This window comes from Notamacropus eugenii, chromosome 3, assembly GCF_028372415.1.
Source record: "Notamacropus eugenii isolate mMacEug1 chromosome 3, mMacEug1.pri_v2, whole genome shotgun sequence".
In the NCBI taxonomy this organism is placed as follows: Eukaryota; Metazoa; Chordata; class Mammalia; order Diprotodontia; family Macropodidae; genus Notamacropus; species Notamacropus eugenii.
In genome coordinates, this window is record NC_092874.1 from 407,631,820 (window position 1) to 407,656,501 (window position 24,682).

General features: G+C 39.1%; 1 pseudogene; it reads right to left on the reverse strand.

Annotated features, from left to right (window-relative positions):
• Positions 1-11,396: 11,396 nt before the first annotated feature.
• Positions 11,397-12,604, reverse strand: LOC140532252 (cyclin-dependent kinase 11B pseudogene; annotated as a pseudogene).
• Positions 12,605-24,682: the final 12,078 nt, after the last annotated feature.

Consider the following 24,682-nt stretch of genomic DNA (forward strand, 5'->3'; position numbering starts at 1 on the left):
ACTCTGAATTCAGTTTTTCACAGAGGTTTCAGTTCCCAGAGATGGGTGAGTAACTGGACTGACAACAACTTCTTAAGGTACCTTTCAGGTACAAGATCATGAATCTGGTTACCTTGCCTCAGGAAGAAGAAACATGAGGAGAGAGAGGTAGAGAGAGGGAAGAAGAAAGAGAGAGAGAGAGAGAGAGAGAGAGAGAGAGAGAGAGAGAGAGAGAGGGAGGGAGGGAGGGAGGGAGGGAGGGAGGGAGGGAGGGAGGGAGGGAGGGAGGGAGGGAGGGAGAGAGAGAGAAAGAGAGAGAGAGAGAGAGAGAGAATCAGAGAGAGAGAATCAGAGAGAAAGACACAGAGATAGACAGAGACAGAAGAAAAGCCGTTTAGTACAGGGAATTGCTACATTTTCATCTTTGCAGATATTTCTGCCTGTCACTCCCTGACAAGCATTTATTTTCTAATAAAGTACCATTTGTTGTTCTTAATTAACTCAATTGCTTCTTTATGGCAATATGCATTTTTCCTTTCCCTCTTCTTTTGTTAATACAATTACTTTAATTACTTATCACTTTAATTACTTTATCACTGATTTTTTTTTTTTACCTTTCTCGCCTTACTCCTTTTTTTCTGTTCTTTTTCAGTTTCATCTTCCCTTTAGTTATTTGTTCTTCCTGTCTTCTTCTCTGTCTCGGCCCTTCTTCTTTCTTTCCTCTATCCTTCTTTCTCATGTCCATTCTTTCCTTCTTTTCTCCCTGCTTAATCTAATTCATCCCTCATTCATTTTTAGCTGACCTTTTATTTTCTGTTTCCTCATCTTTTATTGGCCTTTTCTTGAATTCCAGTTACAAGCAGTTCCCAAGTTACCAATGCCTGGCACAGAGTCCCTGATGTCACTGCTTTAGAGTGTGCCAACATTGCCACAGTGGCACTGGGGCTCCTGTTTCTTGGAGGACCCATCTGAATAGCTTTGGAGTTGTTGCCAAGAGCCTTGCAGTCCCTGAGGGCATTCATATCACCACTGGAGACCCAATAACTATTCCCACAGAGGAAACTCCCCCCCCCCTCACTTTCCCCATATCAGAGATCTGACTTCACCCCTTCCAGCTCCTCTCATTTGCATATTCTATTGCTTGAACTTGGATTCCCCCTTGCAGGGCCCAAGACAGTCAGACTTCAGACATATCCCTCCCCAAGCAGTCCTTCCCTAACACATGAACCTCAGTAAGAGTGTCCAATCATCCCTATACCACATCCTAAACCCAAGGAGTAAGAAAAATCCTCTCTCCCATGGTCAGAGTCCACTAACACTAAGAGAATCACTGCTATGTCTTCAATAAATAAAGACTCTCAAGGACTATAAATTATTTTCTCCACATCTCTGAGGAGCACCATAGTCCCCTTCATATAGATGAGAAAATTGAAACCTAGAGGACTGAAGTGACTTGCCTAAAGTCCCACACCATATTAGATACTAATAATAAACTAACATACAAATATACTTGGGCTCTTGATTCCATATTCAGATCTCTCTTTAATATACCATTCAGGTCCTTGTTCTTCCTCAGCCAGAGGTCAAGACAGAAGCTGGGGAAGAGTTCATAAAGCCAGAGATAATAGCATCATAGATTTGTAACTGGAAGGGACCAAAGGGGGCATCCAGCCCAACCCCCTCATTTTTCAGATAGGTAACTAAGATCTGGAGAAGTTAAGGGATTTGAGTAGAGCTAACCAATATCAAGTGAAAGGACCAGAATTTGAACCTGGTTCATGTGATCCTGAAACCATCACAATGCCATTCAAAAATCTCCCTTTGAGATAGGCACAGGATTCTCCATTCTTCACCCAAATCCCCACAGGATCTCTGCTCAGGGAGCTGAAGAAGACTTAATAAATGCTTGTTAAATTGAACTAAAATATATATATATAGCTGTACAAATTGATTGGAATTTTTTTCCCAAGGAGTCTTTTGTTAGGGGGCATCAGTCAGTCTACAGAGCTTTATGAGAACCTAACATGTACCTAGGGTGATGTGAGATGTTGGAGATTAAAATATATAAATGAGTTAGTCTTTGACTTCAGGGAATTTTTTCTCTTTTTTTTCCTAGTGGCCAGATTGAATTAGAAATGTAGAGGTACCATCAAGGTAATATGGAACCTTGGTAGGCCTTCCAACCTAACTACTGGCCTGATAGGTCCTTATATTCAGAGTACACTCCTCCAAAGCATACTCTTTGGATTTTGTATTGCTTGTGATTAATAAGTTCCTATGCTAGATACTGCAACATGAATATGAATAATATGAAAATAATAGTATTAATATGGATAATAAATGCCTTCCTACCTTCATGATGTTTACACTCTATACAAAAAATGCAAATAAATAATAAGATATGACAAATGAATGTTAGAGTTGTAAACAAAGCACTCTAAGACTTTAAGAAGGGAGAGATCATTTCCTACTGAGGAGCTCAGGAAAAGCTACCAAACTTTTTGACAGACATCTAATACAGAACTTTTCATGTAGTAGAAATTTACAAAGAGGGCTCAGATACCAACAGGCTTATTACTGGCCTTATATACATAATAAAGGAAGGAATTTGGAACAAATGATTGAAGTAAGTAGTGATAGCGTGATATATTTCCACTTGATTACTGACTTGTGGCTTTCTCCATGCCCTAAGAGGAGAAGAGGGGTGATGGGTTTGAGAAAAAGCCTAGAACCTAACAGTCATGATTTTTCCTTAGGTATGTACTTTTTCACTCTTCTTGTGGATGGTGCTTGAATTTCAGGGAGTGTCCTCCAATTTTATGGGGAGAAATATTATATTGCTGCTTTTATTACTATACAATTTAAATGCTTTTAATGTGAACTGAGAATATCGTCTGGCTCACTAGTAAATGTAAACACATTGGTGGGCGCTCATAAGCTATTTTGTGAGTAGATGTGGTATTGATGGAATCCTAGTAAAGCTGCCCCCCATCCCAAATATTCTAACTTCCTTGTGGGCCCTACTGAACAGCAGGCATGTTCTGATTTAACCACACAATCTGGCTTTAATCACACCACAGGCCCCTAGATTCAATATAGCCATTGCCCCTAGCTAGCCACTGCCCCTATATCCAATTCATATATTTGAACAGGTGTGTTCTTACACTCAACTACAATCACATTATTCAGTTAGCCCAAGACACGACCACAATACCTAATGATCCAACCACCAGACAGGACTAAATAGCTGGCCAATCAGAAAGCACCATGACGTGGATATTTAACCAATGAACCACAGAAGGGACTACTCTTGTAATACCCCCTCCTACCTTTTAAATATTCATAATTTCTGTTACATAATTGCATCTTTACCTTATAAAAATCCATCTTGCTTTCTCTGAAGCTGGCAGTTCCTCTTAGAATTTAACCTGCTTCATGAGAGGTGTCAATCTTAATAAATACATATACTTGGATTAGAAGTGGTCTGACTGAATTCTTTGAGACAGTTCTGCCATAACACATCATGAAACCACAATAGTTTGAAATAGTTTTCTGGTGGTCCCATATGCTCCACATATTTTAGTGGGTGCTACATATTTAGTTACCGTATGTGGAATTGAAATTGAGGAACTTTCACCTCAGCTGGGTCTTCAATGATAAGTAGATATTCACATATGCTGTTTATCTTGCATGTAACATCATCCCCAAAATATTAAAAATGCAAAAGATTTTAGAGTTTTTCTAGTCCAAATATTTTTTTAGAGGAGAGGAAGTTGAGGCCCTGAGAGAAGTCAATCAACAAGTATTTATTAAGCAATTATTTTCTATTGACTGTGCTAAGTGATGGGAATAAAAAATCATGTACTCGATGTAAAGGAGGTTCCATTCTAATATTGAGGGAGAAAAGCTACATGCAAATAATTATGTACAAACAAGACAGATATGTTACAAATAAAAGGTAATCTTAGGGGGAAGGGACAAGCTGGGAAAAGAGAAAGGACATCTATTGAAACTGACAATTAAATGAATTCTGGAAAGAAGCCAGGGAAACTAGGATTTGGAGGTGATGAGGGAATACATTCCAATTCCAGGTTTGGGGAAATGTCAACATGAATGCATGGAGTTTGAAAGTGGATTATCATTTGTAAGAAATAATATTTGATTATAGAATGTGTGTGAAGGGGATTAAAGGGTAAGAAGACTGGAAAAAGTAGGAGGGATCCAAGTTATATAGGGTTTTAAATGATAAAAGATTTAATATTTGATCTTGGAGGTAATAGGGAGCTCCTGAAATTTATTGAGTGGGCTAGGGTAGGGGAAGGGGAGTGACATGGTCAGATCTGTGTTTTGGCACAGATCCCTGTAACAATTGAGAGGAGGAATAGTCTGGAGTGGGGAGAGACTTGAGGCAGGGTGACCAAATAGAGGGCTATTAACATAGTCTAAGTAAGAAGTGATAAGGGCCTCTACAAGGGCAGTGCCTATGTAAGTGAAAAGAATACATACACACACCAACACAAACATGTGCATGCGTGCATTATGAAGGTAGAAAAGACAAGATCTGAGAACAGATTGGAAATGTGGGGTAAGTATAAGTGAGGAATCAAGGATGACACTAAGGTCGTGAGCGCAGGAAACTGAGAAGATTGTGTTATCCTTGATAGTGCTATGAGAGTTAGGGTAAGTTCTCTATTGGACATGTTGAATTTTAGATGCCTAAAGGATGGTCAATTTGAGGCAGATATGGGTTATAGCTCAGGAGAAAGACGAGGAAGGGCTAAATACATTAATTTGAGAATTATCTTCACAGAGATGAGTTGAACCCATGAGATCTCTAGAGGATATAGTAGGTGGTATAGTGCTGGACCTAGAATCAGGAAGAGTCATCTTCCTAGATTCAAATCTGGCCTCAGACATTTACTAGCTCTATGACCCTTGGTAAATTACTTAAATCACTTTGCCTCTTTTTCTCTATCTGTAAAATGAACCAGAGAAGGAAACGGCAAACTATTCCAGTATCTTTGCCAATAAAACCCCAAATGGAGTCACAGAGAGTTAGACACCACTAAAAATCATGGCATGAAGAGAAAAGAAGAACGCAGCCCAGGGCAGATCCTTGAACAATATCCATTATTACTGGGTATGACTTTAAGATACAGTAAAAGAGACTAAAAACTGGTCAGAGAGGAGAACCAGGAGAGAGTGAGACTAGTGCTAGGCTAGGAAAAGAGGAAAGAATATGCAAGATAGGATGGGTGACAATATCAAAGGCTTCAAAGAGGTTAAGGTTGAAGATTGAGAACGGATGATTAGATTTGACTCTTAAAAGATAGCTGACATCATTGGAAACAATTTGGTTTCTTTAGTAAGCTCAAATGGACCCTCATGCTGTAAGTCTGTTGAGCAGGATTTCTGTTTCATGGGTTTCAAAACTGAAAGGAACCTTAGAGATCATAAAGATCCTGTAGTTTAAGAGGGAAGCTTCCATTTGAATAATGAGGTTGGAAGTCAGATTGCCAAAAGTTGAGAAGCAGGAGGAGAAGTAGAGGTACCAAGTGTAGCTTGTGAGACATATAAAATTGTAGCTATCATGAATGGTCTTTTTTGTGTGGTTGTTTTTGTTTTTAGAATAAAAAAGAAAGGGGCATGTTTGTAGGCAGAAGAGAAGAAGTCAGTAGATGGGGGATAGACTGAAGATTTATTTAGAGAGTGGAAGTGAGAGTGAGGGCAGTCTACAAGAAAAGGTAGGAGGTCATGGGATTAAGGCTGTATGTGGAGCTTTGTCAAAGAGAAGGGCTACTTCTTTATTTGAGACAAGGGTAAAGGAGGAGAAATGATTTGTTTATGGTTACACAAAGAATGACACGGTGGATCCTGGACTCAGTTATAAGTCTGACTCTAAATTTAATGCTTTACCGTTCTACTGTACTGCTTAATGTTAGTCATACGTTAGTAGCCTCAGTTATTGCTTACTAGCGTGAGGTCCATCCAAGTGTTTCTAATTAGTACTTGACTCCAGAAAAGTCAATTAAGGGGAGAAAGGGTTTTTCAATAAACAATACTTGGGTATGGGATGTTGCCAGTCAAAAAATGAAATATTGATCATGTGCTTGCTAAAATGACATCAAAATAATTATGTCTAGATCTTTTGCATGTTATTTACTTATATGTAATATATATATGCATGCACATTTATGGACATATACATAAATATGTTTATATCACAGAGTTCAAAATTTACCCCTTTTCAAATATAATAGCAAATTACCCAACACTCAAACTCCTTGTCAAACAAAACAAATAAGGACAAATTCCTGAGTGAAAGCTTGCAACTCCAAGTATTTCACCACTGTCCTTTTCTGTGTCCACACAGGCTGACTGTTCTGCAAGACCGGTTCCTTTGGAGAGGATGCTATGCAGGTGTTCTTCCTACATGATTAACCATGTGACAAATGCTTTGTTGTTACCAAAAGAATTCTAACTTTCTAGCAGTTTTGAAACTAATGAGTGGCCATTTTTTTTGTAATAGATAGAGGAGTCAGGTATACCATTAACTTGTTTGTGGACTTGGGTAAATTACTTCTCTTCTCCAGTCCTAAGATTTCTCATCTGTAAAATGTGGGGCAAGGACTGATCCTTTTCCTAGATGCATTTTGACTGTAATATTCTATGACTATGTATTTGGTTTAAAGCAACAACAACAAAGTCCATTTGGTTCCTTTGGTAAGCACAAATGGACTCTCATGCTTTAAGTTTGCTGTGCAGGATTCATGTTTCATGGGTTTGAGGGCCAGAAGGGAACTTAAACACCTTAAAGATCGTAAATATCCTATAGTTGAAGAAATGGAGAAAGGAAAGTGCCTTGCCTAAAGTTACACATATAGTGAGTAAAAGAGACAGAATTTGAACCCAGGTCTTTGGTTTAAAGTATTGAATGACCCTTAAAAAGCACATTTTACCAGTGATACACACTCATAAACATATACTAGCATAGCCTCTCTTATGGAATCACTGTCACCATTCTCCATGCCTGGAATAGTCTCTCTCTTCACTTGAATTTTTTTGCCACTTTCTTCAGGGAAGTCTTTTCTGATCCCTCCAGCTGGTGCCTTCCCCTCCCTGGCTGATTGCCTTCCATCTGAGTGTAACTAAATATATCTCTTTATGTTCATATTGACTCCCCTTTGAGTATGTAAGCTCCTCAGTGACAGTTTTTTTCCTATATATACAGAATTTGGCACAGTGCCTGGCACATTGATGCCCCTGTTTAGTCATGTCTGTCTCATCATGACCCTGTGGACCATATTGTCCACGTGGTTTTCTTGGCAAAGATATTGGAGTGGTTTGTCATTTCCTTTTCCAATTGATTTTACAGATGGGGAAACCGAGATAAACAGAGCTAAGTGACTTGCCTTATATAGCTAGTAAGTGACTGAGACCAAATTTGAACTCAGGTCTTTCTGGTTAAAGGAATCCATCCTCTATCCACTGAGCCATCTAGTTACCTGGCACATACTGAGTACTTAATGATTTTTTATTTATTGTATGTGGAAATTTATATGTCACAGCATACAGCATCTTTCATACATCTATTACTGCTTCTTGACCATGAAATCTGATAAATTGTAAAAAAAATAAAAATATTAAAGGCAAATAGAAAATTAATTAAAGGTAAGAATTAGATGTGGTAGAAATAGAGATATTATGCTGAGGTAGATTTACTCATAGAACACAAAAGTGGTGGATGAACGGGCTTGAGGTTGGTGGCTGGGGGTTTCCGTTTCCAGCTAATATGTATCAGTTTAGAAAAATCATTTTCCCCCCATCATTAAAGAATAAAATTTATTTCCTCATTGTCACTAAGTGCTTCATGATAACATTACATTTTTAAGTTTCCAGTGATTTCAAGGGCCCTGGGGAATTTTCCTTGGCCCTGCGCTCCTTAACCTTTCTTTTTCTTTTTAAATCAGTAACTTGGATCAAGAGATAGAAGTTTTGTTTGTCAAACTTTCAAATGACAGAAAGCCAAGGAGGATAGTGAACACAATGGTTGACAAAGTCAAGATTGAAAAAGATGTGGCCAACTCAAACTATGAGACAAATTTAATTTGAGTTTTAACAGGAAAAAATGTAAAGTTCTACACTTAGAGTTTAAAAAAACACAAATCAACTTTATAAGGGGAGACCTGGCAAAGCAATTCATGAGAAATAAATCTGGAGGTTTAGATGAGCTCAATCTATGTCAATTGCCTTGGGTGGTGTGTTGGCATGAACTACTGGGTTCAATGGATTGATAAATTGTGCATAGTCATGCTGGTTTGCTTACATAGGCTTTCCTGAAAGACACATAGGCATGGAAGTTAGCAATCTCTAGATGATCCTAATGACCTTCTCTTCATGGTATTTTTTTTTTTTAACCACAAAATGATCTGAAACCTAGGGAGGCAATAGTTAGTGCTAGCCACGAATCTTTTTCCCACAGGAGGCAGAAATCTGTTAAAAGCTGAGAAACCCACCCTTTTTAAAGGAGGTTGTGCTTAAATAGAGATTCTAAGGATTATGTGCAATGAAAACTTCTCTCAAGCTTTAACCATTCCAGATAATTTTTACCTCTCAGAGTTTTTTTGCCCCCACCCTGGGCATGTCCCAAGCTCAAGTGATATAGATAAACTGGGGGAATGTATAAGTTGGGAGTGTAAGGAATGGTTCTTCGCCTATACCTACTTTCCCCCCTCTCTCTCTTTCCCTTCTCCCTCACTCTTTGTTCTTTCCTTTGGCTTGCTGTATTTCTTTTATAAATTTTAAAAATATTTTATTTAAAGTTTTGAGTTCAAAATTCTATCCCTCCCTCTCTTCCCTTCCCCCTCCCTGAGACAGTAAGTGTTCAGATATAGGTTATACATGTGCAATTATGTAAAACATTTCCATATTAATAATTTTGTACAAAAAGACTCGAATAAAAGAAAACAAGAAAGTGAAAAACATTATGAAATCATTCCGCTTTTCATTAATAGCACAATAGTAATCCATCACAATCATATACCACAGCTTGTTTAACCATTCCCCTAACTGATGTGCATCTCTTTGATTTCCAATTCTTAACCAACTTGAAAAGAGCTGCTAGAAATAGTTTTGTATAAATAGATCCTTTTCCCTTTTGGGGGGATATAGACCTAACAGTGGTATTGCTAGGTCAAAGGGTATGCACAGTTTGATAGCCCTTTGGGCGTAGTTCCCAATTACTCTCCAGAATGGTTGGATCAGTTCACAACTGGAACAATAACACATTAGTGTTCCAGTTTTCCCACATCCCCTCCAATATCCAACATTTTCCTTTTTTTGTCATAGTAGCCAATCTGATAGGTATAAGGTAGCATCTCAGAGTCGTTTTAATTTGGCTCGATCTGTTTCTAACCTGCACCAATTGATCTTCTCATTTACCAACAATCTCCCTTCCAGGGTTTCACCATGTTGTTGCTGGATTTATAACACCCACCTGACCAGAACTCCTCAGCTCAATGGAACTGTCAGGCTCAGCCTCCTCAGTAGCAGAGTCTATAGGCATGTACCACTATTGGCCACAACTACATCTTCCTTTAGAGATTTTCTGGTCTGACCTGTCTCTGGTCAGTCACTGAGCTTCATTTGGCTGAAACCTACAGCTCTTCCAAAGCAAATCAAATCATTTTGTTTTCTGCTCCTGGCTCTCCAACAGCTCTTTGTTTTCTTGGTTGTCTCTTTTGTCTATTAGGTCATCAACCTATATGGATGACAGAGAAGTTATATTCAAAACTCCTGACTTCAGTAGCTTCTTGAATGATAAGATCATCTGAATGAAACTGCAAAGAACCTTAGAAGAGAATGTTTTCTAGAGCCTATGTATGTATGTATGTATGTATGTATGTATGTATGTCACTACGTCTTTCTGTCTCTATCTCTCTCTCTCTTTCTGTCTTTGTCTTTCTCTATGTATAATCTGAAACTAAGATTTTTAGAAGTAGAAATGGTATTAGGCATAATTTAGTTTAGCCCTTTCACAATGACATAGTTCACAGCCAGGGATGTGCTGGACCCAGCCAGTACTAGCTTATGAGAGCTGATGGTTAAATTTTATCAGCAAATGCTACAAATCTGGGATTGGTTTATCGTTTTGTTGATTGTCTAGACTCAAAGTGATGGGATAATGTTAAAAATGCTGAGAACTGGCCTTTAAAGTTTACAAAGGGCAGCCTTCACAATAACCATATGAATAGGTAGTGCTAACATTATTATCTTCATTTTACAGATGAGGGAACTGAATTTCACAGAGGAAAAGCGATTTGTCCAAGGTCACACAGACATAGATGAAATTAAGACTTAATTTAAAAGCTTCCCGTCTAGTGCCCTTTTCACCATACAATTCAGATTCATAATTTTCATAGTCATTTTGAGTCCTGTACATAATTACTCTCCCAGTAATTAAAACTCAGCCAAGAACAGGGTTAGTCTAGACTGATGATTCCTAATGCAGAGAGCTGAAATAAATTGCTATCAAGTCTTTTCAGCCTCACTAACTGTTATATCCCATGTAGCTCGCTGAAAGAATTTCACGTTGTGATTCTGTGTAACTGGAAATTGCTAATTATCTATGAAAGTTATTGGAATTCAGAAACTAACTCCATTCCTTTTAATTCAGAGGATTAGTTCAGCACTGTAAAAAGACATTATAGATTATAGTCATCATCTTATTTCTCCTCCAAAAGGGTAACATATGGGTGAATGTTTTTATTGGATTCATAAATACTTTTCAAAATTATTATTTGTTACAATTAGCAAGCATTTGCTATGTGACAGGAACTAGGCTAGGAGCTCGAGGTACTAATGAAAAAGTCCCTACTACCAAGGAGCAAACTACTTAGTCTGGTCCAATCATTCTCTCCATTTTTAGGTGCCATTTTCACTTCATCATATGCCAGATGGAATACAGGTGTCAGAATATAAATAGTCTAGTATTATTGCTGGATAGCTAGGTGGTGCAATGACCTTGAGTTAGGAAAATCTGACTTCAAATGTGACCTAAAATACTAACAAGCTGTGTGACCCTGGGCAAGTCACTTAACCTTGTTTGCCTCAGTTTCTTCATCTGTAAAATGAGCTGTTGAAGAAAATGGCAAATCACTTCAGTACCTTTGCTAAGAAAACTCCAAATGGGGTCATAAAGAGTTGGACATAGCTGAAATGACATAACAACAAACGTACTATTGCCACTGATGATGGGAATAGGTCAACCTGAAATTACTGGGATGTAGGTTCTATTTCAAGTATGCTATTTTGTCTGTCTTCAAGTTTCATAGGCATATTTGGGTTGATCTGGCTGAGTGTTCTCTCTTCTTCTACTTTTCATTGTTTTCTGTGATGATATTGCTCACAATTTTCTGTCATCCCTCTCCATTTTGTTGTTCAGTTGTTTCAGTCATTGACCTATTGATCTGGTCATTCTCTGATTTCCCTGGAAACAGGGGCTTCTAAGTTAACAGTTTGCCAAATATACAGCCCACTAACCACATATCTGTTGCACTGGATTATTACTTAGCTCCTAGTAACAGCTCTGGGGCCCAGTTCCACAGGGTCTACTATCAGTATGTAAGTTTTTAGTGGGGAGCTATGTTCTCTGGCCAACCCCAAATCACTAAGTTCTTAAATGCCCACTGAGGAGCAGTGGTCTTTAGATCCTGGTGAAGGATCCAGTTGTCATGAAGATGCTTCACTTTTCACAGAAACTGGATTATTAAGTGTCTTCATTTTCCGTGGCAGGAGGGGCTGCTTCACTGTCTCCATGAAGCTCTTGAGGTCATGCTCCATATAATTCATCATGATGTGGATCTTGTCCATGTTGCTGTCCACCACAATCTCTCAGCCAGTGACAATGTTTGGGTGTTGAGCTTTCAGGATGGTGTTGATTTCCCTGAGGGAGATAATCAGGAAGCCTTCTTTCACTTTTTCCATTTTCAACCATTTCAGAGACACAGTTTCATCAGTCTTTATGTCCTTTGGTTTGTATAACACAGCATATGTGCCTTCTTCATTTCTGTTCAGATTCTGATATTCTTATACACTCCAACAACTCTGAAGGGCAGAGAGATATTTGGGGAGTTCCTGCTTTAGCTCAATGGGAGATGAGGCTGGAGAGTTGGGATGTAATCTCCTTCTGCCATGGTGTTGGATTGCAGCATCCTCTCTCTCTCTCTCTCTCTCTCTCTCTCTCTCTCTCTCTCTCTCTCTCTCTCTCTCTCTCTGTCTCTCTCTCTCTCTGTCTCTCTCTCTCTCTGTCTCTCTCTCTGTCTCTGTCTCTCTCTCTGTCTCTCTCTCTGTCTCTGTCTCTCTCTCTCTGTCTCTGTCTCTCTCTCTCTGTCTCTGTCTCTGTCTCTCTCTGTCTCTCTCTCTCTCTGTCTCTCTTTCTCTGTCTGTCTCTCTCTGGCTCTGTCTCTCTGTTTCTCTTTCTCTCTCCCAAATCTCAATCAAACCTTGACTCTGTAACAACTAACATATGGTTTCCATTCTCTTGCTCCTCTTTTTCACTCATTTCTTCTTCACTCACTTCTCTAGGAGACTACTCAGAATTATCTCCTGTCTCCTCCTCTTCTTCCTCTTCAGAGCCAACTCTGCTGATGAAGACTCAGCTGAGCTGGTCTTTTTTCTGTCGTTGCTGATATTTAACAAAATAAATAAAAATGCAATAAAACATAGATAATGCTAATATATGGTTTTCTAAGTCAATAGATGGCCTGCAACAATCCTTACATATGGTTTAGTGGCTCTCATTTCTACTTGAGTGTTACATCACTGCTCTACACCATCGCAGAGTCTCTATGTCACAAACATAGGTTACAAAAGCCACCAAGAGACAGATTGGGGTTCAGAAGGGATCAGTATAGTTAGATAGTATTCACTACAGAGAAAATGTTATTTAATGATGGTGGCACAGTAAAGATTTGAAAATGGTCATTGGGATGATGGAGGATAGGGTATGGACATTAGCTTCTAAAGCTATGAGGTGGAGAGAGAAAAAGAGTAGCCCACGAGAGAGGGCAGCTGAAAATGTAGTTTTTAGGGAAAAGGCAGATCTCTGTTAGTGGTAGGCAAAAGAATAATAATAACCCAACAGTACAAAAAAAAAGGGGGGAAGGAAGGCCCTGTGAAGCCAAAATAGAGCATAAATATCTTTAAAAAGCTACTCAAGCTCTCATTCATAGCCTATTTGCTCTTATTGAGACGTACTATTTCAGGCTCAACACATAGTAGGTTCATTATAAGTACTTATTAAGTTGACAGGACAGAATCAGAAGAAAAAAACTATAGCAAGCAGACAGAATTCAGTCAATAAGAATTATTCATATCTCTACCGCACTTAGCTGTCTGAGTCTATTCAGTGTAAGGAAGGTTAGGGTCTTCCTACCATGTTCCTACACTGGTCTTCAAGGCAACACAGCAATTCTCTTGCATTGAAATTGTTGAGACTTGTAATGACCTTGAGTCATCAAAAGACTGTTTATCACTTTTAGTGTAAGGTTTGAAAAGGTATTGAAGAACAACAAATTAAAAAAAATCAAATGTCCATTATATAATAATTAATGCTTAATTAAAATAATTTAAACACAAAATACATACGCTGACCAAATTTTGCAAATTTTTAGCTTTAATTACCACTGACAAAGGGATGGTAGATTAAAATCATGAATGACAGTATGTTTCATATCTATATCTATGTCAATATTGAGCTATAGATATCTATTACAAATATATACATATATATTTCTTCTACAGAATGACAGCTGATCAAAAACTCTTACATAATTTGATTTGGTTTCAAGTTTTCTTGATGCTTTTTCTCTGAGAGATCAGCCATTTCTAGAAATATACTCCAAACCTCTCAAAATTGAAAATTCCCTTATAGTAAATAAACAGCCAAAAAAAACCAAAACCCAAAAAAACCAAACCTCAGGTAAACAAAAATACCTGACATAATGACCTTATATGACAATATACAAAATGGTCTGACCTACCAGTCCTGCCTGTCCTCTCTGCCATGAGGATGGTAATCTACTTCACTATCTCTTCTCTAAGCTTCCATCAGCATTTGGCTTCCTTTTAGTGATCTTTCCAAAGATGTTGCTGGAGTCACTGCCTACAATGTTCTTTTGGTTCTGCTTCCTTCATTTTATATCAGTTCATACAAATTTTCCCTGAATTCTTCAGTAAACTTTTAAATGTATGTACCTATATTTACAAAATAGAGAGAAAAGGGAAGAGTTATAAGGAACCGGAGGGAGGGGGGAAATTATTTTGGCAACCAAATCTTAGAAAAAGGAGGGGGAAGCTATAGGTTTGAGTGTTATATGATTCAAAGATATCAAATGGGATTTAAAATACAATGTCACTTGGATCTGACTTCTCAGGGAATTTGGAACAGAATTAATGAAATAGCCTTTCTGTGGAGCTTATCTCTGGGAATTTTAGCCCAGTCAAGAAAGACCATAGAAAACCAGAGCTGAAAGGGATCTTAGAGGCCCTCTCATCTACCCTCACTACTTTTTCCCCCATCAGCCTCTTATTTTACAAACAGGAACAAAGAGGCAAGGAGAGATTGAGGGATTTCCCCAAGATTGCAGAAGTAGAAGTATTGAAAGTGTGGTTTGAACCCAACTACCCTGGATTCTAAAATCAGTGCTGCTTCCACTATCCTATGATGGCCCTCAGGTTACTATTCACAAAACTTTAACACTTTTCGGTTCCCATCATCCTTGTAAGGAATGGCAGGGCAAGGGCAATTTTCTCCATTTTACAGATGAAGAAACAGGCTCACAGAGATAGAACGAACTTGCCCAAGGTTTCACAGTATGTAGCAGGATCACACTGTTTATGTTGCACGGTATCGACCTGCTATCTTTTAGTCCCATAGCCAGGTCAATTTCCACTATATGCTGTTACACTCCTCACTATTAGAGAGTAAAAAAAAAGTTAGGGATGTTCTTTTGCTAATTCCACTAGATTTGACGGTGTAAATTGAAGCATAGGGAAAAGAATCGGGCACTTTTTTAAAACCTTAATTGAATGATTATAAGATTCAGAGTTCTGAAATCATCTAGCCCAACACCTCCTATAGATGACAAAACTGAGGCACCACGTTAGGTGACTAGCTCAAGATTGTACATTACTGAGTTCCAAGTCAGTCACCTTTTTCAAAGCACCATTATTATCTAAACTTATTTGGGGATGCCACTCTCAAACTCTTTTAATTATCTTCTGTCGTTACACAGTGATATTTCCAATGACATGCTCAGCATACAAACAGGCATATGGGTTGTATATAGTGTGCATATGGGGAGGGGCAGAATTTGTTCATTAAAGGAAAAAAAAAAAGACTAACATTGTTTCCCTACACCTCCCACGACCTGGCTCCAGTTTGCACGTTTCCCACATAGTCCTGGTCCCAGAGCTGATCGTGAGGACCTTGTCTCTGGAAGCCATGCAGAGAAAGCACGATTACTTTGTGTCTGTGTGTGCGTGCGTGTGCACACGCCTGCATGCTGGCTACGTGGGGCTTGGCTGATGGAGGGAGTTTGAGTAATGAACGTAATACAAGGAAGGAAGGAACGGAAAAGTGGAGGTGCCCAAGGGGCCACTAATCTCTAAGTCACCTTCCTCTTGCATCTTTCCGCCCACTTGTTCTGGGAGTTTTTTATGGTCAGCAAATCTTTGCAGAGCAGGAAACAGAGTTTAGGTTTTGTATCTTTCCTCCCCCTCCCTACTCCTTTTCCTCCCCCTTCTCCTTCTCCGGACTGCTTTGATTGTTTCTTTGTGTCTTTGTTCTCTTTGCACCGCGTGCGTGTGTGTGCGTGTGTGTATACAATTTTTCTTCTGTTTCTCTTTCATACTGGGCTTAAAAGGAGAAGGCGGGTAGGGGAAGAAGGAGGGAGGAGAAGGGAGGATTGAGGAGAAAGCAGCTAGCAGGGAGAAATCTGATTCATGCAGGTCAGCTCAGGGTTGGAGTGACCTTTGCACGGGGTTCAGGGGTTCCCCCCCGCTGCCCCACCTCCAGGGTACTAAGACTCCCACGTGTAAGTGTGCATGTGCTCAGGGTCTGGGGGCGGATGGGGAAGTGGAGCTCCAGTGCAGCACGTTCCCCTCGTAACCCGTAGTGAGTGCCCTTCTGTTAGTGGTTACAGCTTCCTTCCTGGACCTAGGCTGCTACCCTGCTGTAGACCCAAGCAGGTGTTCGTGTGTCCTGTAAGAACGGGGTGCTTTTGGAGGCAGAGGCTGCTGCATCTCTTGAGTTCTGGAGTTCTGCACAGCAGCCTTGCTGAAACTAGGTGGATGTGTACTTTAAGTCTGGCATCAATATCGTGAGCTCCTCTGGAATGGGGAGGCAAAAAATGAGGAAAATGAAAGCTTTTCTGCTGGTCCAGCAGTAAGGTAGAGAAGCCAGTCTCACATAGAGGGGAAAACCCTCCATTAGGAAAAAAAAGTCAGGAGCTCTGGGTTTTAATAATGTCTGTTTCACTAACCAGCAGTTAAGGACGAGCATATGCTAATTTCACTAAATTTGAACATGTAAAGGCTTATGTGGAGCTCTGGTAAATCCCATTCTCTGTAAGATTCAGTTGACTTATTTATAAAATAAAGTCACTGGATTTGGTGACATATATAGTCATAGCTCGCTTTCAGTATTCATGTTTTTGAGTCAAGGCTATAGGGTGGGGATTCTTTAAGTCAAGTTTACAAGCATTTATTTCAATGGTTACTATGTGTCAGGCACTGGGGATAGAAAGCAGAGCAAAAACAGCCTTTGTCCTCAGATAGCTCATGTTCTTATGGAGGAGACAATACGCAGACCGTTATACAGTGCTAACTGGAGGTAATCTCTGAAGAAGGCACTAGTATTTTTATTTATTTATTTTTCATTTATGGAATAAAACACATTCCCATAGCATAGTATAATAAAAAGATGATTGCACATAAAACTGCAAATCTGTGGTGTACAACTTGCTATTCTTTTAAAATATGTAATAAAGTTATCATGTAAATTTCTTTTTTTTCTTCCCTCTCCCTCTCTCCTACCATGGCTACCATTAGACCCAAATAACTGTATACATATATATACACACACATGTACATACACACCTATCTAGATACACATATGCACATGTGTATACATATATACACATATATACATACACACATATTATGTGTATAGAAAATTATTCTGTGCATACTTCTATTTACCAGTTCTTTCTCTGCATGTAGATAGCACCTTTTTTCATACATCCTTTATAGTTAATTTGTGTATTTATAATAGTCAAAACAACTTATTCTTAAAACAATATTGCAATATTGCTGTTACTGTATACAATGTTCTCTGGGTCTTGCTCATGTGTCTCCACTCTTTTGTGCAAATCTTTTCACATTTTTCTAAGATCGAGCTCATCATTTCTTATAGCTCAGTAGTATTCTATCATAATCATATACCACAAATTGTTCAGCCAATTAAACTGTCTATACTCTTTTACCCAGAAATACCACTAGTAGGTCTATTTCCAAAACTGATTAAGGAAAAAGAAAAAGAACTTATATGTTCCAAAATGTATATAGCGACTGTCTTTGTGTTGGCAAAAAACTGGAAATACTAGTATTGAAGGTGAAAAGCTTCTTGTAGACTGACTTTTTAGGTGAGATTTCAAGGATATGAGGGAAGCAAAGAGGCTGAGATGAGGAGGGAAAGCATTTCAAGCATGGGAGATAAAGGGATGGAGAGTCTTATGTGAGAAACAACAAGGTCGGTGTCACTGAGTCACGGGCTAAGTAGAGGTGAGTAAGATATAAGAAGACTGGAAAGGTAGGGAAGGACCTGGTTACAAAGGGTTTTAAAAGTCAAACCAGCTTTTATATTTGAGCCTGGAGTCATAGGGAGTAACTGGAGTTTGTTGTAGAAGAGAGAGACAGAGACAGAGACAGACAGACAGACACACACACACACAACACACACACACACACACACACACAGAGAGAGAGAGAGAGAGAGAGAGAGAGAGAGAGAGAGAGAGAGAGAGAGAGAGAGAAGAGAGAGAGAGAGTGCCTGTGTGATCTGCATAATAGGAAGGACTATCATTGAGTCTACTCCCTGCCTCTTCCGACAATAAAATAGCTCCCAGGGAAACAAATTGGCTGTATGTCTTAGTTTGAAAATCGATCACAGTAGGGACTGGTTCCATGTAGGGCTAGCCTTGGGCTGCAATACGGATTTTGTGCTACCTGAGCCCCTGAAATAATTGTATGAGCTGCACCTCTGGAAACACAAGAACATTAGAGAACACTATGGAATTCTCAGATAACAACTTCATGTCACCACCAGAATTTACTTAGTAGGGAGATTATTGAGAAACTTCCAAGTGCAGCTCAGTTATCCACAAATGGGGATTGTACCCTAATATGGTTATGGCTCTGATCGAACATGTTAGAATCAGTATGCTTATTTTCAGCTGTTTCTGACTATTTAAAATAAACTCCCATGAAAAGAATTTGCAAACAAATTACCTGAATGCATTCAAGACAAAGATTTAAGAAATAAACATATTAACATCTCCAAAATATAATATCCCTTCATGTAATATAGCAGCATGAATGAACATTTGGGGTCAGAAGAAACGAGTTTGAATTCTAGCTCAATGATTTAATATTTGGGTAACCTTATACAAGATATTTATGTTCCTCAGGCCTCAGTTTCTCCATCTGTAAAATGAGGATAATTGATTAGATGACTTTTAATTCCTCCTTGGGCTTAAGCTTCTTACTTATAAAATGAGAGTGTTGGACTAGATAGTGTCTGAGGGACTATTTCAATTTTAAATCTATGGTCCTAGGACAATTCTGCATTTTAATCTTTTCTGAAAAATATTCTACCATAAATATTTTTGTATATATGGATGGAGTCTTTTCTTCTTTCTTCTGTCTCATTGTGATGGCAAAAAAAATAACGGCGACAAACAAGAAAACCCCTGAAAACTAATAGAGTGCTCTTCTATTTGGGAATGCAAGTGAATGACATTAAATACCACTGTGCTCTAAGAAATTTGGAAAAAGATCACTTCAGAGACATGGAAAAACATGAACAAAGTGAAGTGAGCAGAACTGGAAGAACAATTAGTACTGTGGCATCAATATTAGAAACAAAGGAATAATTTTGAAAGACTTGAGAAGTCTAATCCATTAAACGATCGACCACGATTCCAGAAGACTGACAAAGAGTGCTACTGACATCATAACAGAGAGATGCAAAAAATGCAATTTTGGATGTGACTAATGTGGGAACATGTTTTGCCTGATTGTACTTATTTGATACAGGAGTTCTTTTTGTCTCCCATCCTGTTCCCTCCTCTTTCTGTCCCACTTTTCAGCGAATAAAATAATAGATATTAAATTAAATAAAAATAATATATTCATAAATAAATAAAATAAAATATTAACAATATTATAATATCATGTAACAATATTAATACAATATATATATAATAAATGAAATTAAAATAATAATAAGTAAATAAAATAAAAGCCTAGTATACAGGTGGACAATAAAGAATCAGGTTGAAATGAATTGACTGGATAAGAAAAATTCAGGTTGATGGAGGCATCATAGTGAAGGGGAAAGAACACTACTGGATTAGACATTAAGAGACAGACAGAACACAGGCTCACAGATTCTGGAGCAGAAACTATGTTATTATTGAAGAAACTGAGGCCCCAAGGTAACAGATGTAGTAAATGTCAGAATTTGGTGTTCTACTCATTGACCTGCTACTCATTAGTAATATGACCTTGGGCAAGTCACTTATTCTTTATATCCAGGAATCCTCCCTTTTTTATCTGCAAATTGAAGGGGTAGGTTTAGATGATATCTGTGCTTTCAGTTTTTAAGTTCTCTTGTTTTTATGGCTCTGGCTACAGAGAGCATAGTATTATCTTTGTGACTTTCAGCAAGTCAGCTGAGACTCTATTATGTTATTCTGAGAGGGACAAAAGCAATGTCAAAGATATTGATGTTTTCCCAACAGTTCTTTTGCAGGAGAATGAGACATACCAAGAGAACTGAATAACAAATAAACACCAACATACAGGTTATCAACAGAACTGTGAGATCAAGGGAAAGATTCCAGAAAGATTTGGGTTCAGTGGAGTCTTGAAACTAGCAGGAAGAGTCTTTTAAGCAAGCCAGTGGCCTAAGGGTAAGTCTACAGCAATTCACTTAAGTGAGGATGGATATAGAAAAGGACTGCCTGGCAGTCAAATAAAAAAAAGTTTATGTTAGATTAAGATAGAATACAGACTTTTCTGGAACCCCAGTTTGTACTTAAGGGGTGTTGGACTGAGGGAAAAGGAGAGAATTCTCAGTTGAGCTATTTCACCTAGTTCTTTAAGGTATGAAGAGTCTCAGATGAACATACTTAGACATTAGTCTTTAGAACATTTAGCATTCATAGCCATCCTATCCAGAATCTTCCTCAGCCCAGCTTCAACCCCTGCATTGTATTCTGTTACCTGCTACCAACACACGGATGCAGACTAACAGGCTCCAGCAGAAACCCCCTGTTCTTCTGGGAAAGTAAAGATAAGACTCAACTCCCTTAAGTCAATTCCTAAGGTGTTAAATCAGAAACACAGACACAGACATACACACGCACACACACAGAGGCATCATTGATCAGTTCTCTGCCTGGACCTTGAAAGGTCATGGTTCCTTTGGATTACTAAGATTGTTTGATTGTCTTCTCCCTGAAAGCAAACAGAATCCACACTGCAGGAATTTATTGCAAGCTGAGATGCATGTAGCTTGTTGGATCATCAGTGATGGAAATAGCCTCTGCTGCTGGCTGGCTGACACAGCCCCAGTGTAACTGCTTCTGCATATGGCAATAGCGAAGGAATCTGATGGCTCCAGCTGTACTCCTTGTAAGACTTCTGAGGCCATAAGAGATGACCTTGAACTTCTGGGTGTTTTATTCCTGATAGCCTAGAACCCCTGATAATTGATGATTGGTGGTTCTAATTCTAATAGGAGTTACTCATATAAAAGATGGGTGGCCCAAGCACCTCAACATCAATTAATTAAGGAATAAGATGTTTCTGCCCAGATAATTTTATTAAATGAGAAATAATTAATAGAATTAAGGAAACAATCATCCACAAATGTAAAACTCCTTCACATCACTACTGAATGAATCATCCAAACCTTAATCCAGCCCTTAATCAGGTTGGAAGAAGGAAGTACTTGAGTCAACTGAATGAAAACAAAGAAAGCCATGAGCCTATGACTTGAGACTGGTAGAAGAGAAATCAGGCTTTCCCTGTGGAACTTAGTTATAACAGAGAGGTTGGAATCTGAAATTGCAGAAAAAACAGGCTGGTCTAGCAGTGGAGCAGTTGCAGTCAAGCTCCTGCCCAGGTGCTGAGGGGGAGAGACTGGTCTTGGGAGAGAGACTTTGGGAAGGAAGGGGCTCTGGAGGACAGAGCCTCTCAGCAGGCGGCCAAGGTGGGGGGTAAAGGTGGGGAAGTCATTCTATACCTATGGAACATGGAGCAAGGGTACAGAGATGAAAACAGGACAGAGTGACCAAGGCACCTAAGAATTCAAGTTTCATTGTGTAGGCACCAGGGAGCCAATGAGGGTGGGTGGGGGAGATGGTAGGGTGGAAAGACTTGAATGCCATGGTCAGAAATTCAGGTTTCATTGTGGAGGTGCACGATGATTGGCTGGCTGGTGGAGCCCACGGACACGGGGAGACCAGAAGGTGAGGGAAGACTTGGTGGCCCTAGATTATTTGGGAAGCCAAGAAGTCTGGGCCTGGGAGGGTCTAGAGAAAAGTCCCTGTCCCTGGAGCAAAGGTTTCCTCTATAGAAAACTCTGGGCAGCCTGAAGCCACCAACTGGCTATGGAGAGGCCTTGGACGTGCCACTCACATGCATGATGTGATGGCACTCTTGGGCGCCCAGGTACTGTCACCATGGCCAGGAGGCGGGGTCTGGGCCAGGAGGGAGTGGGGTGGCGAGGTCATTCTGCATCCCAGGGCCGTCTTCAGGTGGCCACTCTCAGCAGGGCTCCTTCCTGTCTGAAGACAGACTACAGACAGCAAGGCCAAACACAGGATTCAGGAGGAACTTGTACTCTGGAAGCCAGCAGAGGGCTCCACACCCCAAAGGGGAACCTCAAGGAAACTCCACAAAGTGATAGAGAGTACTTCAGAAACCAGGAACTGTGGGAAATCCCTTCACTCCATGCTATCTCTAAGCCTGGACCCACTCTCCCCAGAGAACTTTGGTGTATCTGGGGACAGTGTGATCCTGACTTTTGGGGTGTATTTCTATACCAACCATTCTTATTGCATAACATTAATAAATAGCTCTTCCTATTTGGCTAGCTAATGAATATTAACTAGTTAATTGACATTGGGGAGTAGACTGGATAGCACTCCCAAGCTAGTTCTAAAATTTTTAATACAGCATTAAGCTATTAGAACTTAAATAAGCACCAGTTAAGTTCTAATTAATAATTAAAGCTATTCAATACAAGGATCTAAGACAATTTCAAAAGACTAATGGTGGATAATACTATCCACATCTAGAGAAAGAATTGTGGAGTCTGAATGCAGATCAAAGCATACTATTCTCTCTTTCTTTTATTTCTTCTTTTTCATGGTTTTAATTCTTTTTTACGACATGACTAATGTGGAAATATATTTAATATGATTATACATGTATAGCCTATATTGGATTGCATGCTGTCTTGCGGAGGACAGTGCAGAGGGAAGGGGAAAAATTAGAACTCAAAATCTTGTAGAAGTGAATGTTGAAAACTAAAAAAAAATTAAATAAAATTTAAAGAAGAAAAATAATTAAAGCTATTAGCATTTTAAGCTCTATTAGCTTAAAATTGCGCTAAGAATTTTGGGATACTTTGTATCAGAAACACCTTCAGGGTTACTACCCCTAGGACTCTGGCGGGAGAAGAAGGTGGCTCCTCTCTATGGCCCCAGCCCACCAAAGCTGGGAAGGAAATTCAAAGTTATTAACAGCTTTTGCTGGGCCTCTTTTCTTGATGTAGAAAAGTCTCTTCTTGTCTTTACTCATCTTTTTTTTTTTTTTTTTTCCCCACAGTCACCTTCTTTGTTCAAGTCCTCATCAACTCATTCTAGGAGCATCTACCTAAAGTTTCCCTGTTTTTTGTCTTTTCTCTTTTTATCCCAGATAATTCTACTGCTAGAATAAACTCTCTTGAATGCATTTTTTTAAAAGTCATGTTATTTCTTTGCTTCAGAATTTCCTTACTACATGAAGCTTCAAGATTTCTGGTCTTCCACCAATTCAATATACACACCTCACTAACGTCATTGATTATTCCTCAGCAGGAAGTCTTCTATTCACCTGATAAGATCTCCTTGATATCCAGTGAATCTGTTCAGTTTATCCCTATCTTGGTCATGCTATCCTCCAGTGCTGGCTGACATGAATTTGTTTCCTTTTCCTATCTGTCAATCTCTACACTACAGCTTTCACCTCTACTTAAAAAATTATTCCCCATATTATCACATCCAAAATAGCCCTTTACTATGCATTTCTTAAACTATGCCTACATTTTATTAGTTTGTACCCTTGTGGAATTGCAGAATCAGTACTGAGTTTCATGATGTTTTGATATTTTGTACTCTACAACATGGTATAGTGAAAAGATTGCTGGGTTTGGAATCCAGATGTTGCCATGGGGGTTTATTTTGTGTATGTGTTAGATCACACAGTTGCTATAGACCTTTTTAGCACTAAAACAATTTGACTTCATGAATTTGTGATTCAGAGGAACTAGATTCATATTTCATCTCTGGCATTTACTTCTTGTATGACCTTGATTAAGTTATTTCTCTACGACTCAGTTTCCTCATCTGTAAAAATCAAGAGGGTTAGACTGGATAGACTTGGAGATCCCTCCAGCTATAAATTTATAGTCCTGTGAATAACAGTATAGGCTCCTTGAGGGCAGGTCATAGAGCAGTTTTTTTCTTTGATACTACTTCATATATTATTCTACATTCAATTTCTTAATAGCTGTTGCAGACTACTAACACTGACTGAAGGGAAAGTCTCCAGAAAATATAAAATATAGTACAATAAACATTGATCACCTTACTGTTTGTGGTTTGAGAGACTGAAAAAAATGTGGCCATAGTGTTGGAACTGGAGTCAGGAAGACTTGGATTCCAGTCCCACCTGTGACATATACTACCTGTGCGACTATGGGCAAACCCCTTAACTTCTGTGAGCATCAGGAAACTCTCTGAGACTATAAATTATAATCTGCACACTTAAAGGAGGTTTCTACACTGAAAAAAATCACAGTCCTAGGAATATTGACATGTTGACATGTTGATGTATGTCAAGTACTCAAACTTCAGAGAGCGCAACTCCGATGAGCTGGCCATGTTGTTTGAACGCAAAATGTATGCTTGCCAAAAACACTATTTTATGGAGAATTCACATGGGGCAGGCAATCACATGGTGGTCAGAAGAAATGATTCAAGGATACAAGGACACTCTCAAGGTCTCTCTCAAGAACTTTGGATTTGACTGTACAACATGGGAGACATTGGCACAGGACTGCTCAGCATGGCGTGGCCACATCAGAAAG